The 6,644-nt window shown below is 38.9% G+C and overlaps 1 long non-coding RNA gene across 1 annotated transcript; it reads right to left on the bottom strand.

Annotated features, from left to right (window-relative positions):
• Window positions 1–3,128: 3,128 nt before the first annotated feature.
• LOC150041676 (uncharacterized) lies at window positions 3,129–5,565 on the bottom strand. The gene is made up of 3 exons (XR_016533852.1): window positions 5,497–5,565; window positions 4,846–4,959; window positions 3,129–3,264 (listed from the first exon to the last, which is right to left on the bottom strand). It is a non-coding gene; the product is annotated as an uncharacterized LOC150041676 (long non-coding RNA).
• Window positions 5,566–6,644: the final 1,079 nt, after the last annotated feature.

Below are 6,644 nucleotides of genomic sequence, written 5' to 3'. Positions count from 1 at the left end.
TATCTGAGAGGTGGCTATGGTTTAGTACAATGCTGTCAAACATAATAGGGATCTAGTAAGGAAGTCTTTGTCCTTTCTGATATGCGTATCCAACCTGGGAAGTAAGCTTGATTTTAGGTCCTCAGAGTTAGTTACAGAAATGTAGACTAGAGAGGATGTGACTTGAGAGTACATTACTTCAAGAAAGTCCAATGATAACTGGCAAATTTGAATCATCCATGAACTTCACAGTAAGAATAACATTGCAGGGCTAAATAAAACAATCTATAGGCAGTAAATTTGAAATGTTATAGCATGTCAAAGGATGAGAAATTGTCATGTCACATGACACCTAAATATACTGCTCTGAGGAATGAGAGCAAGTTAGATGGAATCCAGAGCAATGTCCACGTCAGTGAAGCTATGGCTTCTGCTAATAGTCTCCCCCTGAAGGAGTACTTAATCCTTTTGTGCTTTCCTTCTATTATGGCATCAAAGTAGAGCTAGCTGTAAGGTGCAGATTCCAATGACCATGTTAATAGGCCCCAGAAATTCTGGTGATGGTGTAGTCAAAACCACACATGGAAACAAATAATCTTCCCAACCTAGGAAAGCAAATAATGAATCAGAGACAACAGAGGAAATAATTTCTACTTTGAATACAAAAGACAGTACACTGCAACTGAATATGGGAGAGTTACTACCAGTTCCTCTGCAACTGCTTGGCAGATGCCACACTTCAAATAACCCTACTTTCTGAGCACCAGTGGCTAATGCCTGTAATCCTAGCTTCTCAGGAGACTCAGATCTGAGGATCAGAGACTGAAGCCACCTCAGGCAGGAAAGGCTATAAGTGATTTATCTACAAGTGAGCACCAAATAGCTAAAAGGGGAGCCATGGGTCAAGCAGTAGAGTGCACAAAATCTAAAGAACTGCACCCTGAATTCAAGCCCCAGAACAGCACAAAAAATCCTACAAGGTATTGCTTTTATTATTCTCACCTCTGGAGGAAAACATTTGTTTTAGGCAAAATTAAGCAGTCATTTTACAAAAATGGCTTTCATTTTTCTGATTTCATAGTTAGGATGAACATACTTTTTTATTTTTATATTTACATAGAGGTTATGTGCTTTTTCACTTTATGGTTTAATAGTAGGTTTTTTAATTGTTATTATAAAGGTGATGTACAAAGTAGTTACAGTTACATAAATCAACCAGTGAATACACTACTTCCCTCCTTCACAGTTTTTTCTCTCCTGATCCTACCTATAAATTGTTTAGAGCCTCCCCACAGGCTCCCAAAGACATAAAAATGAGAAAGCAAGAACAAAGGAAAACAAAACAAACATAATTTTCCTTTTGTCTTCTTTGTTCATTTATTCTCCTTTTTTACAGATGAGAAAATTAGTCTTAGAATGATGAAGCCAGTAAGTAGGAGAGTTGTTTCCAAGTCAAATATGTCTAATATGTCTAGGATATTTTATTGTTCTAAGAATTTTGAATGTGGATCTCATATTCAAAGGAAGTCAAAATTAGAAGAAGAGTCTATCAAGAAGCATCAGTGAAGCTGTTAACTTGGTCTACAAAGCATAACAGAGTCAAGGTATGTATAGATAGGACAGGTCTACCTCATATCACGATTTTGAATGTTCTCCACATGAAGAAAAGAATATTGAACTAATAACTATGCCAATTGTACTGAACTCCATAAATATTCACAAGTGCCATGTATCAATTTAAAGGAAAATATATTTAGGGGCCGGGAGTTTGGCCTAGTGGCAGAGTGCTTGTCTAGCATGCACAAAGACCCCGGTTCGATTCCTTGGCACCACACACATAGAAAAAGCCTGAAGTGGTGCTGAGGCTCAAGTAGTAGAGTTCTAGCCTTGAGAAAGCCCAAGGACAATTCTCAGGCCCTGAGCTCAGGCCCAGGACTGACAAAGAAAAAGAAAAATATATATTTAAAAAGAAATCCAACTAGCGAGGCTAGTGATGCCTTGTGGATAACAGTTTCCACTGATCCTAGTCTGCCAGCCATCTCTCCTAAGGCACCAGACATGTAAGTCTATTTGTGGCAGGCCTATCACAGCAGCCCTTCAGACAACAGAATACCACTGAGTGATCTATAGTCATTAAAAGAATCACCCAGCTCATCCCTGCCCGAATTCCTAAATTACTGCATATAGTAAAATGCTCATTGCAGCGAGCCAGTAAGTTCTGATGAAAATTTATCACACAAATGAAACAGCACATTAGTCACTGTTATTAGTCATACTGTGTCTGTGCTTAGTTGACTTTGAGTAAAAATTCACTGCCTAAAGGAATGAGTGCAAGAGAAAAGTTAGGGGAAAGAAGGAAGGTAAAGATGATGGAGAAGTAACAGTTGTTTTATGTGAGACAACCTCTCATAAATGAGTAGAATTTTCTAAATAACATACAGAAAAATGCATCTCCTGCAGGGGAATCAGAAAGAATCACCTACATTTTTATGCTCTGCCCTTCACCATAAAAATCCAGCTTTGCAGTGTCTTTCTCTTAATTCACAAAGCTCAGGTTTTTCAAGTACTTGTGATATGAACCTTGTCCAGTTAGAATTAACAAGCTTTTCCTTCTTTTTACTGTCCAAAGATCTTCACAAGTGTAAGACCTTTGTACTTTCTTGGAAGAGATCGACTCCAAAAAGTCTAGCTAGAAACTTAAAACACAAGCATAAATACCAAAACAAATGGGCTTCCATGTTTAGCTCCAGAATCAGGACACTTTATAAAGTATGAGGCACACAGACTATGTCTCTTAATGAAAATATACAGTTAGATCTTTAATGTAACTGTGTTTTACTTCCTTCATCTTTAATTGCCTGACTTTTACACCTAAATTCAATCAGGAGCCTATTGTTTTCAGCTTCCTGGGAAGCAAGCAGCAGCTGAAAAGAAAGCTGGAGAAGAATTGGGTGGGGTTGGAAATATGAATCTTGGCATCGGTCCTATGAATTTTCTTTTCCATTTTATTCACCTCCTTCTGGCTCTGATGTTATCAGTAATTTCCCAAGACAGAGAAAACCCAGACTTCCTCAAAGAGGTCAACTACCTGCTTCAGAAAAATCCAAAATGGAGAGACCAGCTGCTCCATAGAAATTCTAGTCCTGTGTTTGTGTCCAAGGAAACTCACCCTGAGGAAACACACTGGCAGTCTTCTTTTATGTCGCCTTCCGCTAGTTGGCTAAGAAGCAAAGTCCATGGTGATTCTGGCCAGTGCATCCAAAATGTGGAATAGACAGGATACTCCTGCAGCCAATGAATAGAAAAAGGAAAATCAAATCACTTTTGATTGGACTCAAAGACTTAAGCCAACCACCATGATCAAAATGAGGAGCTATGTAAACGATAGAACATAATAGCACACTTTCATTTTCTCACCAAGTTCAGGGTTTTGATAGCTCCATATTGGTTCCCAAATGGCAGAGACGTTCAAAGATCAAATGTAGTATTTGCCACCTTACCCTGCTCACCTCTGATTTCTCCTAAACCATATTATTTGATTTTCGACTTCGCTTTTGAGATTTTTGGAGCAAGAACCCAATTGTTTTCTTGTTCGGGTCCTTGAAGGCTATGATCTATAGTTTTATATATGTAAATTATGGTTAAGCATAAAGCAGCTGTGAATGTGGCCTCAAGAAACTTGAAAGCTCACCCTGCTATGGTATCAACTGTGTTGTATTAAAGCAGCCCTTTCCTTTCTTTGGACTTAGATTTCTCATTTGAGATGAAGAGCATTAAGGGCTGTGTTTAAGGCTGTGGATGTCATACAATCATAACATCCCCAAGGCTAAATCTTTTTTTTTTTGCCAGTCCTGGGCTTGAGCTCAGGGCCTGAGCACTGTCCTTGGACTTTTCTCAAGGCTAGAGCTCTACCACTTGAGCCTCAGCACCACTTCCGGTTTTTTTTCTATGTATGTGGTACCAAGGAATCAAACCCGGGTCTTCGTGCATGCTAGGCAAGCACTTTAACCACTAGGCCAAACTCCTGGCCCCCAAGGCTAATTCTTACAAGTGTAGAATCTTTGTGGGTTGCATTATCTTCTGGTTTATGTATCGCACCAGTTCCCTATTAAATATCCTTGTTGTTTATCTCAGAGAACTACTGCTACTTCTCAATTCTCAGTAGATAACCACAAATATCTCTTTTGGCAAACAGAAGAACAGCGTCCTTGTTTGGCTGTACCTTTTGTTATTCTGCAGCAGTTTTCTGCCCCGAGTTCTTCCCCTAGAAACAAACCTCTATCAGTGCAATTTTTCATCTAAGAAGCCATTCATGCTCCGAAACCACCACCAAAATATCCCACTAAATTACAGACATGGTTTATTTTCCCTCTCTCTCTGTCTCTGTCTATGTCTGTATTTCTCTTTCTTTTTGCTTTCTGTTGCAGTGCTGTAGTTTGAACAGAGGACCTAATGGTGGGTAGGAAATCACTCTACCACTTGAGCCACACCCTCAGTATTAGACGTGATATCCTATCGAAAAGAGTTTCTTGAGTTCCAAAGTAGCAGCTGCTGACAATTGTTTGGTTTTTACTGTCACACTTAAGACTTACACTAGCTTTTGGAGAAATGTCATAAATTACTGTTTAGCCAAGAGTATAACGAACGTTGCTAATTGGTTTGTATATAAACATAAATGGGCAATTGCTCTATATAGCTAAATACAAATGGAAGTAGTAACATTTGAGTCTACCCTCATTTTCTTCACTTGAATAAACTTAAATCTAACTTTTGTGACAACCACAGGAAGAAAGGTACTGTCCTTTACCTGCAGGGTTGCTTTCAGTTTTGCATTAGCTAAGAAATCCCATAATCCCATTAGTTTACCGTGATAATGGTTGACTTCAGTCATGTTCTGTGTTCACTGCAAATGAGTTCATATAGCCACTTATAGACTGATGTCTCATTAGGGCTCTACCATGAAGCCTGCTGCAAGTTGCTCTGGAAGATATAAGAGAGCACATGGAGCTCACACATTTATTCTCAGTTTGAGCCCAGATGTGACATAAGACATTTATCCTCACAGTTCATTGATCACATCTAATCACATCACTCTACCTACTATAGGAAGCTCAACAGTTAGTCTTTCATATTATCAGAAAATGGCCAGATGGTAGTAAACACTAATAATGTTTATTAAAAGCTGCAGCTATCAAAAACTCAACCATATGTGTAGCTCCATAACTAATGGAAATAAGCATTCTTTTTGCAAAAGAAAAAATCCTTCCTTTTAAGTTGAACAACCTAGATTTAGAAAGGATTAATAATATAATCAAAGTCGCATAATAAGAAAATAAAAAGTCCTGATTTTAAGTCAAAAGTCTCTCTCTCCTCAAGTAAATTGCTTGCATTCCAGACACAGAGTAAAAGTGTTTCATCTGGAAGCCTTAGGCTCACACCTGTAACCTAGCTACTCAGGAGGTTGAGATTGAGGATATCAGCTCAAAGGCAGCCTGGGAAACTACATGAGACTCTTACCTGCAATTAACTACCAACAAAGCTGGAAATGGAGCTGTGCTTGAAGGGGTAGAACACTAATCTTCAACTAAAAAGAAAAAGAAAAAAAATCCACATCAGGTATAGCATCCAGGCCTCGATTTCAAGCCCTAGAACTGGTTTGCATGTGCATGCACACACATACACAGTCATATTATCAGACACCTTCAGATTCCACAATGGTCCACAGATTGAAAATGATAGAACTAGAGCTGGAGCTGTCTGTTGACTATTGCTAGTAATATAGAACTTCAAATGTCAGCACTGAGCAGGGTTCTTAAATGAAATATCGGCTCACCCATTGGCATCCCAGTACTTTTCAGATGCAGTTGAGGCCTTTAAAATAAAGCACTTTGTCCCAAACTACAATGACAATAATAAGAAAGTCCTCCAATAGTATTTGCATAAATCAAAGTCCTCGCAGGGAACAGAGAACATATAGAAAAGGGAAAAATGAAGGGGTGGGCATAATAAAGTAGGCCAATAAAGTATGCTGTAGCACTCTTGGACCAGCAGCAGGAAAAAAGTCATTATCATCTGTAGATATGAGGGATGAGTAGTGGGTACCCAAACCTGTTAAAAAAGGGGGATATCAGAGGACAACCCAAAAGAAAGTGTGACACAAGACATAGGAATATAATCACTGCTAACTATGATCTAGCAGAGAAGCACCTGGGAAAATGGCCAGATCTCTTTCATTGCAGCCTTCTGCTCTGTTCCAACCATAAATAATATTTCTCTTTGTCAAAGTAGACAGATAAGTAGACAGTGAAAAAAGGAACCTGGATGATAAAACCTTCTGTTATAGTTGTTGGCTGTGGGGTTTGACAGCCTTGGTGCTGTCCCTGAGCTCTTTCACTTAAGGCTAGCACTCTTACCACTTTGGGCCAGAGCACCACTTCCAGTTCTCTCGTGACTAGTTGGTTTTAAATACCAATCCTCAGATTTCAGCCTCCTGAGTAACTAGGATTTACAAATGTAAGCCACATGCATCTAGTAGATGATACAATATTTAGAAGCCAGTTTCTAGGGGCTCAGAGCCAAGTAGAGAATGATAGATGTGATGGAGTGCTAAATTCAGAATGTCCATTAGCATACCTTTCCTTTTATCAGGGATTAATTTATCTACT

The sequence above is a fragment of the Megascapheus bottae genome, chromosome X (assembly GCF_031878675.1).
Source record: "Megascapheus bottae isolate mThoBot1 chromosome X, mThoBot2.hap1, whole genome shotgun sequence".
NCBI classification, from domain to species: Eukaryota; Metazoa; Chordata; class Mammalia; order Rodentia; family Geomyidae; genus Megascapheus; species Megascapheus bottae.
The sequence above is the reverse complement of the archived record's forward strand: the minus strand, read 5'-3'. Positions and strand labels throughout refer to the sequence as shown.